Source organism: Protopterus annectens, chromosome 6.part0 (assembly GCF_019279795.1).
Source record: "Protopterus annectens isolate FY-2018-M chromosome 6.part0, PAN1.0, whole genome shotgun sequence".
Lineage (NCBI taxonomy): Eukaryota > Metazoa > Chordata > Ceratodontiformes > Protopteridae > Protopterus > Protopterus annectens.
This window is the reverse complement of record NC_056737.1, coordinates 1,154,854,754-1,154,866,681: the sequence shown is the minus strand read 5'-3', so window position 1 is coordinate 1,154,866,681 and position 11,928 is coordinate 1,154,854,754.

Genomic DNA, 11,928 nt, shown 5'->3' with positions numbered 1-11,928 from the left:
GTCAGTGCAGTGACAGATAGCACTCCAGTCATTGGCATAGAAGGCTGTGGGCTGCCCTCCCGCATCAGGTATATTGATAGTTAACACTGCCATGCAGCATAAGGTGGGCACGCCACTTCTTAGTGTGTTGTTCATGTGAAATGTTAAACTAAGGTCTCATCTTCTTAAGATGGGCGTAGCTTTGGTGGATGTAAAAGATCCTATGGCACTTACTGAAAAGACTAGGGAAGGTCTCCAATTACATAGTAAAAACCATTCCACCACATGAATAAGAAAAAAACAAACAGCAAGAAGCAGGACCACACAGCAAAGAAAGTTTGAATTTTTTACTCCGCCACTGGGACCTCGGCCATTCACCTTCAACGGATAAAACACAGTGCCAAATAACCAACATTTATACACAGGTTCAAACCCCAATTAATTCAATTTAGCACATTGATTAATTAAATATACAACGCATTTCAATTGTTAAAGTTCCACAATTTTTTTTTAAAGCAAGCAGCATATACATTAAATATAACTTACTTTTCAAGTTTCATCGATATTTTAAATAACCTAACATTAATTAATTCATTTTAAACATTTTGAATATTATTAACATTTTAATTTTAATTATTCTTTAAATATTTTTTGAAACCATTTAAATTCAAAACTATTTAATAAGCATGCTAATTCATAAATTTACCTCAAGGTTAAGACCCCTAGGAAATAGTGTTCCATAATTAAGAATAAACTTACTTTCTAATTCATTCAGCTTTTTCACTATATCACCCCTCTAAATAAAACAGGCAGGGTGGCCTAATGGTTAAGGTGTTTGACTTACACACTCAAGGTGCAGGGTTTGAGTCTCACAAGGGATAATTTGGATAGGTTTAAAATGGCTTGCAAAGGCAGTTAGCTTAGTACTAACCTATGAACAGGCACTCCCCCATGGGTGTTCACAAAATTCATGTTCCTATTATTAATGTCCCTCAAATGATCCATAATCCTGGCCTTTTAGTTTGACCAATATACCATTTTACATTAGCACAACCATATCCTACAATATAAAAATCCACAAAGTTTTCCACTTCTCCGGACAAATTTCTCTGAGTAGTATAAATACCACCTTGGGTCTCACCTGACAATAGACCACTTGCCTAGTGGTACTAACCCAATCAACAAAGTATAAATAAATATGCATAGGAATGCAATACAGGAGCCTTATTTCATTTATTGACTGGGAAAGTCCAACTATGACAGAGCCTATTTTCAGCAAAGACCTGGGGAGAAATGCTCCAGACACATGTCTTTGGAATGTGGGAGGAAACCTGAGCACCCAGAAGAAACTCACCCAAATGCAGGGAGGACATGCAGACTCCACACAGAAGGCTCCCCAACCAAGAATCAAACCAGAGAACCTCTTGCTCTAAGGTGACAATGTTAACCATTGCACCACTTATTACAAGTGTTTCTTGGGATCCTGAGTATCATGGGCATCTATATGAGGAGGTCATGTTAGTAGGAAAGTAACTAATAGATTTGCAGGGGGATGCTACTTAGGAAATTACTTTTCTTATTGATGGCCTATTCCATAAGGGACATGGGAGCCAGATTGAGGTAAATTTATGATTTCCCATACAGTTGTCAAGGTTTCATTTTAAACAGAGTCAGGGATTAATTTAATTTTACATGGATGTGGAGCCTATTCCATAGATTGGGGATCCTTTGGAACATGTAGCTGTTTTCTCAAGCATGCTCTGTTTATGTCACAAGTGAAGTTCAGATCCCTGGATGTAGTGTTTCTGGTGCTGTTTATTTTTCACATGTACAACAACTCTGTCAGGACTGTGTCTGAGAAAGACCTGTAAGCCAGGCAAAGATCCTTCCTCAGCAGTCTGTAAGAGATTGAATCCAGAGAAAGAGCCTTTAGGTGATCTGTGTAGGACAGGGTATTCATGCTCTGAATTCTCCTGGCAAGAAACCTTTTTAGGCACTCCAACTGTTGCAAGTGTCTTGTTATGTATATACCAACGGTGGCATTGTATTCAGTGATAGGTCTGATAAGGCTAGAGCAGATTGATACTATTGGGGTTACATGCCATACCCTTACCCATAAGTTGGGTGACATAGAATGGTTTTCTTACTATCTTAACTATGTGCTGGTCAAAGGACAGATTGCTGTCTACATATGTTCCCAGATCCCTTGCTACTGGGTCAACTCTTAGGGGTGTTTTGTCTGGGGAGTATTTAGCTGAGTTAACAGTTTCCCAAAGGGCATTATAATGCATTTTATGGCATTGAATTTTAGGCCACGGTTTTGACACCATTCATTTGTCTGTGTTAAACCCTCTTGCAAGATGTTGGTGTCTTGGGGAATCTATAGTAGCTCCCAATTTAGAATCATCTGTGAAATTATTAAACCAGAGGCCTTGAATATTAGTCTGGACTTCCAAGAAGTAGATGTCAAACAGGAGTGGACCTAGCACAGTGCACTGCTGATCTGTCTCTTGGTGAAGGTGGTCTCACTGATCCTGACCTCTTGACCCCTGTCTGTGAACCAGCTGTGACTGCAGCAAGTTATGTAGCTAGCTCAGAGAGCTTGTCAACAATTCCTGAGTGAGGTATTGTACAAAATACCTTGGCCAGATCAACATACACAGTCTGCACTGTTTTACCCTCATCCATTGCCTTGCTGACCCTCTCAAAGAGGTTTACCAGGTTAAGTAAGCATGACCTTCTCTTAATAAAGTCAAATTGGGATGGCTCCAGTGTCTGTAGGTTCCCAATATCTTTGTTTATGATTTCCATGATAATTTATTCCATGACTCTGCATATTATGCTCATTAGAGTGATGGGCCTGTAGTTCCATGGGGCAGTTGATTGTCCTCCCTTGTGAATGGGAATGACTGCCGCAGTCCTCCATTAACTTGGAATGTAGCCTCAAGTGGTTCTCATAGGTCATATTTTGGACTGGTCAGGAGGTAACTGGGATGTTTTCAGGACCCCTGGAGACAGTGCTCTTGATTTTAGCAAGTGCCACCTTCACCTGGTCCCTGATAATAGTTGGGGGGAGTATGTTAGAGGGGATTTCACTTGGAGGAGCTGGAGGGAGTGAGGGGTTAAAATATGAGCTGAATTTATCAGCCAGCAGATTTTATATGTCACCCAGATCAGTGAAGTTGTTACTGATCACCACCAGTTCATCATACGGCTGTGTGTTATCTTTAAGGTTGCAGACAAAGCTGAAAAGGCCTCGTGATTGTCCTTAGCTTGCTAGGCTATCCTGACCTCATAGCTGGCCTTGTTGGACATAATTACACCTCTTAGTTTCTTGTTTAGTTGTATAATAGAGCACTTTTCTCTAAAGGAGTTGTTCTTCCTGATTTTGGCCATGAGTTTTTTCTTTTATTATTTACCATGCTTAGGTGAGAATTCCACTAATAGGATTTGTTTTTAGTGTTTGTTTTGGGTTTACTTTTAGGTAGGTATGGCAGCCTCTGTGCAGCTATTCACATATTTGTATAGGGAGTCTGTGGATAGTCCTGCATTGGTAGCTGTAGTCTCGGGGTTAGGGGGAGCCTTGAATTTTGACAGATTGTCACTTAACTGGATGTCGTTTGTCTTATAATACTTCTTAATTCTTACTGGTTTAGCTAGGTTTTCTGGTTTGAGTTTTACATGAAAGGATGCAAATCTTGATCTGAGCTCACTAGTGTGAAAATAACACTGGGGCTGAGGGCAACGCTTCCCCATATTGGTGAGTTCCAGATCTGGTATGTTTGATCCTCTAGTTAGAACATGAACTATTTGTTCCTAGGTGCTTGTATTAATAAAGTTCAGGTGTTTCAGGGTGTATGTGTTGATAAAGTCCAGGAAGAGTTGTGCGTATGAGTTTGAGGCATTCAACGTTTCCCAGTCTATAGAGGGGTAGTTAAAGTCACCCATGTGTACGTTGTTTAGTTGGATGATGAGCACTTGTACTAGATTTAGGTAAGAGTCATGAGACTATAGGGGCATAGATGATGACCTACAGCTAGCCATGATATGGTGTGGGACCTTATCTGTGGAGACTTGTATGTGGATGACCTCCATGGTATCACCCTGTTTAACCAACATGGGGGTATGTTTGTTTCTAATGTAGATCGAGACACCTCCACCTTTGACCCCAGTCTGTGCTGCTGGAGTAGTTTCTATGACTTTAAACCAAGTGTCAGTTATGGCACAGATGTCTATATTTTCCAGAATGAGTAGGGCTTGAAAGTGTGGAGGTTTTTGTTTAGGTTCTTAGAATTCACCAGTAAGAACTTAAGGTTGCTTGGAGACTTCTTTACTAAGTTGGTAGTTTTGTCTTTTGGCATTGCCTAAAAAGACTCTAAGGGGGTGGACAAAGTTTTAGCCAGAATCTGAAAGCCTAGGATGGACAGGTGCAGCCCATCCTTGGCAAAGCAATGCAGTCTGTTAACCATATCATCTCATGCTGACAGATGCTGGATCTCCTGGAGTGACACAAGAAACTAAGTCACTTATTAAAAACAATTATTTTATGTCTGTATTATGGCATCATCCTTGCTGAAGTGGAATGCTGCTCAGTGCAAGGTTGATACCTGTCTTTGACACATATTCCGAGGGATCCATTTAGTCTCTTTTCATGTAGTCCAATGAGATACATCTCAAGTCATTTGCACCCATATGGACTATGTTAGAATCATATTGGTACCTGGGGTGAGGCGACTTGATTGTGTGCATGATATTGTAGATACTGGCTCCAGACAGATAACTAGCCATTGCCATCTTGTCTAACCTGGTAATTGAGGCATCTGTGTGTCACACAAATAAGTCCCCAATGACAAGAGTATCAGGCAAAGTCTATGCTTGCCTTTTGGGTTTTGTTCTTTGGTGATCATTGGGTGCAGGCTTATGTGAGATGTTTTGTGTTGTTTTGGTGTGTGCTTTAGTAATTGGTGAAGAGATGTGTTGCCATTAAGCAGCTTTGGAGGTCTTTGCAATTTGGGAAGGTTTCTTTTAAGCATGTCTTTATAAGTGTGTAGTTAGAGGTATTTGGAAGAGATGTAGTGAGAGTATTCTTGTTTGTATGCAATATTTTTGTCACCAAGGAAGTTGTGTATTTACACTGTTCACATACTGTTTTATTTTCATGGTTAACTGATTGTCTGAGAAATTTGAGACAATTGCTACATTGCCTTAGTATGCCTAAATCTACTAAGCTGGCCACAGAGATATTTGGAGATTTCATATCCATGTTTTCCAGTACTGTAATAGATGGGCTGTTTAGAATTAAGGATTGGGTTTTAACAGGACTCTCCTAGGATAGCTTCTGGGATTAAGGACAGGATGTTGTATGATGCTAGGAGATAGTAGTGGAATTAGATATGCAAGCGAGCTGTTCTAAGCTTAATTCACCACAATGCAATGCTATTTAGCAGGTTTTGGACATAATCCTAACTTTATAAGGAAATGTTACTATCTAGGCATTTGATACTGTACATGGCACTGCTAACCACCGGTGCACAGTGGGTAGCTTCACACAAACTCACCTGATTTATAGCAGCAATAAAAAGCATGAAAATGGACTCCTGTGCCATCTGGTAAATAAACAACTACACTTTCAGCTTCCTGGAATGCTTTCAACTCAGAGAGACCAGGTAGACAGCTTTTGTCATAAAATGGATGATCCCAGAATTTCTTAATGTAAAACTACAGCAAAAGTAGCTCTCATGTTCAGATTGAACAACAAACAATAGATATATGGATCCAACAGCTTATTGAATATAATATCCAGAGAATGGCAACTGATTTAAAAAAAAAGAAAAAAATATTTTTTGCAAGGGGGGCAAGCCCCATATGGATCTATATTACCTTATCGAAAAATGTCTTCATCGAATACCTCTTCACCGACTAATAAACAGCAATCAAATCTCTGAATGGGCCCTTCAGCAAATTTTTTTCCCCAGGGAAAAAAATTGCTTGGCCAACCAAAAACCAAACAAACTTTCAAAACTACAAAGTGGGGGGGGCTTCCCCCCAACACCCCCTAACTAAATATACCAACTCCAAGATCGCACTACAGTGGGGAAAAGGGCAAATTCCCGAAGACGGTCAAGTGTTTTTTCCCCTGGGAAAAATTCGCTGAAGTGGCCTTTCGGAGATTTGGGAGTTCATTGTTTATTGGTCGGTATAATGGGATTTACAAATAAGTATTAAGCTTTGACATTTTCCTAGTTTGAAATGGAATTATGATGGACAGAATTTAAAGAATGAATAAAAGAACAAATGCCATGCCAGGTACATTACAATCATAATTACAAACCATCATGTACATAAAATATTTGACCAATCTGATTGTAGAGAAACTATACATTTTTATGGACATATTCGGCAAACAACTGTGAGGATACATTTGTCTCATGCTCTCATATAGTTGATTTTCTTTTGCACAGATCACAATGATACCAATATACTTTGGGAACAAAGAAACCTTAGATTTTGAAGAGTAGCATTTTCATTTCATAATATTCTACATTTATGTATAGTAAACTTTAAAAGGGTCACAATTAGGGAGTGTCATACTGTTCAGATATCTCTGGTTTTGGAGATGTCCTTAACTTTGGACCAGAGCTTTTCTTCTTCTATTTCTGATTTTGTGCGTATGCAAAAAGTGTCAGAAATGACTGTTAAAGGCTTTTTCCCTCTTACATAGCCATTTAATCCAACTCCTATTGCTCGACCAATATTTTAACTGAACTGTGCCAGTATGTATCCTTGGTTTATGACCTTTGTATTTGATTGTTTTGATTTTTTTTTGCTGTGATTCATGGTGTAACAGATTGAGAAGTATCTGCACTTAGGACTCCTTTGAGTATGTATAGTAGCAAACCTCACATGCATTTAGACTGGATCTTCACTGATTGTGTTAAACATCACTCTGGTTACTTCTGACTATCTTCTTCATCCTTGTTTCAGAATGGAACAACAACAGAAACACCCAGAAAAGTTTGAAATTCACCACCGTAACAGGTACAAGCAAGCAAAATCTGAGGGTAATGTTACTCAATGCTAGAAGTCTAAACCTCAAAATGCACTCACTCAAGGCACTCCTTAAAATGGAGAACATCGACCTCTGTGCAGTGACAGAGAGAGCACCCCTGCATTGCCAGGATATAATTTATACCACACATTTCGGCCACCTAACCTGGACCGAAACACTAAAGGCGGAGGTGTGTCCATATTCATTAAGGATATCGACACCTCCAGGCTAGTTGCTCAGCATAATGCATCCGAGATTAACCAAGTGCAACTAACTCGGGGCAAGACTGCATTACAAACTATAGCTTGCTACAGCTTCCCCACCATGCCCCAGGATTCCCACTTCTCATTTCTTGATACACTGGAAAATAATATGGTACAGTCTAACACCCTAATAATGGGTGATTTCAACTACCCCACCATTAACTGGGAAAACTACTTATGTATCAACTCTTTTGCTCAACGTTTTCTGGAATTCATAAATTCCAATGCCTTGGATCAACCTATCCACACCCCCACCAGGGGCATCAGTATCCTATACCTGGTCATTACTAACATGGGCAACCGGTATTCCACACCACAGGTCAATTCTTTGTTCGTCAGATCCGACCACAAGCTAATCACTTTAGACATCCTCATCCAGTCCCCACCCCTCATTAGGGATACGACCGTAAAAAGTTTCTCCAAAGCCAGCTTCACGCTTCTTAAGACAGAAGTGGCAAACTTCATGACACCCATGCAGATGGACAGTAGTGGTACGACTGCTGAATCCTACACAAATGCACTTTATAAGCATTTACATGAGTGCATGGATCATGCAATCCCTAACAGAACCATGATGCTGGAAGCCAATCTGGTGGTCTCCTGCCATAAACAAACTCTACAACAGAAGAAAGAAATTGTTGCAAAAAAAGAGTAAAATCCCATGATTGGAGGAATTCCCTGGTCAGCCTCAGTAAGAAACGGAGATCCCTCAAAATCCTCCAAAGTTAGTTACAAAAAGAAAATCACCACTGATTCTAAAGACAACCACAAAGCATTCTATAGCTATGTCAAGATCCCAATGGCAACACTCAGATCTGCTCTGAGTTACAGCACAATGGCAATAAATATACAGAACCAACTGATATTGCCAACATCCTGGCATATAGGTTCAGTGCTAACTTTACCATCCTCTCACCCCGTAAAGGGCCCATCTCTATATTGGAAGAATGCAAAGTTCCTGTAATCACTGCTGCACAGGTAAAAAACACACTCTCCAAAGCCAAGAACACAGCATCCATGGGACCTGACAACATCCCAGGCTGCGTTCTACATAAACTACAGAATGAACTGGCACCCCACTTAAGCACCATGTTCAATCATAGCCTTACCTCATGCTTTGTGCTCACTAAATGGCGCACAGCGACGGTTATCCCACTCCACAAAGGGGGAGCCACCACGGACCACGGGAACTACTGCGCCACCAGCCTGCCGAGCCTGGTCTGCAAGGCTATGGAATGTATCATCATGGAACTTATAAACAATGACATTGGTAATCTCCAAACTCTGGACCCCATCCAGTTCAGGTTTGTAAAAGGCAGATCATGTCTCCTAAACCTGATAGACTTCTTTGAATTGGTCACCAAAGCCGTAGATGAGGGTAAGGTGGTTCACACAGCCTATCTAGATCTTGCCAAGGCTTTCAACACCATCCCCCACTCTGGAATTATAGATAAACTCACTAAACTAGGCATAAATCCATATGTCACAAGATGGGTTGCCAACTGGCTCACTGACAGAACCCACACTGTGAAAGTAGCAGACCGAATTCAGACCAGTGACAAGTGGAGTACCACAGGGTTCAGTCCTGGGCCCTCTCCTGTTTGGTATCCATTTCTCTGAAGTACAGAAGGTCTTTGGCTAACGAAGTTCACAGATGACTGCAAACTAGGAGCCATAATCGAAACTCCTAACGATGTGGACATCCGACAAAAGGGCCTCAATGAGGCAGATGCCTGGTGTCAAAGCCATGGCCTCAAGCTCACTGCCAAAAAGTACATTGTCATCCCTTTTGGTAAAAACTGTGCACCCCTGAACTACCACATAGGTGGTAGTCTACTTAACACTGAAAGTGTGATAAGACACCTTGGGACACAGGTGGACAGTAGTCTCTCCTTTGATAATCACATCACCACAGTAGTCAGGAAATCCTTCTATGTGGCACACCTCATCACAAAAGGTTTCTCATCCAGGAAAAAAGAGGTCATTGTTCCCCTCTACTCGTCACTCATTAGACCCATTATAGAATACAGTGCCCTTTTTGGTATGTACCTCACAAGACATTTACAACAACTGGAAAGGCCACAGAAATATCTCACAAAGAGGATTACTGGCTTCAAACAGATGCCCTATGCAGACCATCTCAAAAAACTCCAGCTTTACTCAGTCACATATTGACTACTCAAAGGTGATCTCCGCCTTACATACACAGCTATGTCAAACCCAGAGCAATTGGACATGCTCCACTTAAAGAAATCCCAATCCTTCTGAGCTATACGCTCTAGGGACCTAAACCTTGTCACCTCAATAAACAGAACATGTTGGAGGGATAGATTCCTGTCCCAGAGACTTCCCATACTCTGGAACAAACTACCTATCTATATCAAACAAAGCTCCTCATTAGCACTCTTCAAGAAAAATCTTGATGATTGAATGGGAGATAGGAAATTCACCCCAGGGATCACTTCTGTGGCTCTGCTCGACAGGGGCACAGGAAAATAATTTTCTTGGGTGGCGAAAGCTAGGGTACCTTTTTGGCTAGGCTTATATAGGCCCTAGGGCCAATAGCCTAGTACCTATCTATGAACTTATGAACCTATGAAATACTTACAGGTGGACTGGCCTACGAGAGATACACAATTCTTTTGTACAGTCAGTTGTGCAGATCTGAATTCAGTTCCAATAACCTCCATTTTTGTACTGCACAACAGGGCTATTCCCTGACAAATGATCTGGTCATATTTGTCTTAATTGGTTCATAGTTATGAAACAGTTTTTTGAGTTTTCAAATTCATGTAGAACTGTTTTACTGATTTATTCTTGGTAAAGAGTCACATGATTTGCCTACATTTATTTCCTTCTTTACATTCTGTCGTCTGTATCACAGGAGCTTAATTACAGGCTCAGCCCAAATTACAAAAACAGTAACATAGAGACAGTAGTGGTACTATAAACATTTGTACGCATATACTAGAAGGAATGATTTACAGAAGGCTAACAACAATAACATATTATGTAGAAGCAGTCAACAAATTTCTGTATGCATACAATTGTAAGACAATTTTATAGCAGGGGAATATATAGACACTTTCCTTCCAGTGACCCTCAACTTTCCCCAAGCACCCATATGAAATGCCAGTTGCCGGAAGTGGCTCAACAGTGCAACTAGCAGAGCCATGCCAAAGAGTACTCTTTCTTTTCAGTAATATTCCTGTTTTGGTCTACTTTGGCTGTTCTGGTGCATTCGAGCTTTTGGAACAATGGCTGTTGGTTTCTTACAACTTAGCATGCCCTTTACCTTTTTTTTGTTTGTTTGTTTTGTATTTTCATTCCTCCCGATGCTGTAGCCACATTATTCATAAAGAGGCCTATAAATCACTGAATTCTTGCACATTCTACTTACTTATTCCTTGAAACGTCACTATATCAACAATGAGCGATAGCCTTATGGTCTGCCTACTTCTTTCTTCCTTTCTATGCTTGAGAGAACTCAGTTCCGCATAGTAAGATGTGTTTCGAACTGCAGACCCTTAGATAATTCATACAGAAAAGTCAGCAAAGAACCTTTTCAGTTTACTTTCTAACCTCCCACAGGACACACAACACAAACATTTACTGAGAGTGAAGTGTCAACTGCCATATCTGTAACACACAAATCAAAAAGATTTCTTAATTTTAGTTTTAGTTTTTCTGTGTAGCACATAGGCTGGCAGTACTTACATTGCATTTCTTCATGTCTGTTGTTAGCTTAAACACTTATATGCTGAATTTTCTGGTATTCTCTTTTGGGAATATCTTAAGGTACTGTTTTCATTTTTCAAGCTTCTAGAATCAAAACTGTTGATATTCTGGGATCCTGAACATCCTTGAATAAATATTACATCCAGTGTTTTTTAATATTCAAATCTAAAATGTTTTGAAGATCCTTATATACAAAAAGTCCCAAGTGCTTAAAATGTTTAATGCTTTTAGCTGTTATGCTTTGATTTTGTCTGTTGTTTGAATACTAAACAAAACGTTTCCTTCATGCCATCTTCTGGCCACTTTCTGCATTATCTTAGCACACCCCTTTAATGTTATAATTGAACTTAACTAACTAAAAATATACTACGTTTTCTTTTTTCACCTTGGATATAGCCATTATTCCAAATTCTGCTCATTCTGCTTTCCTTGTTTTCATCTTTCTTAGACAATCTTGCATTTCTCTCATTCTGTAGATTTTAAACATTTCTTCTGGTGCCATCACACATGGCAAGAAATGTACCATGGGTAATGTCTCACTAGCAATGATCTACGGCGATATGATTATGTTTAAAATAATGGGCAGTTGATTCTGTGAAATATTTACTGGTTGCATTTTTCTGAAAGTAATGAGTTGTATATAATGGACTTGCATCTTATTTCTAGTCCAAGGTAGTAAACAATTAATAGATAGCCTTTGAGACTGACGACCTATGCCATAGTCACCTGGTTAGTACGGAAATAATGTCATAATTTCCTCCTAATATATAATCTCAGACAAGTGGCACAGGAATAAGTGCAGTGAATTAAATGATCCCCCAGTCCACACACACACACACACACACACACACACACACACACACACACACACACACACACACACACACACACACACACACA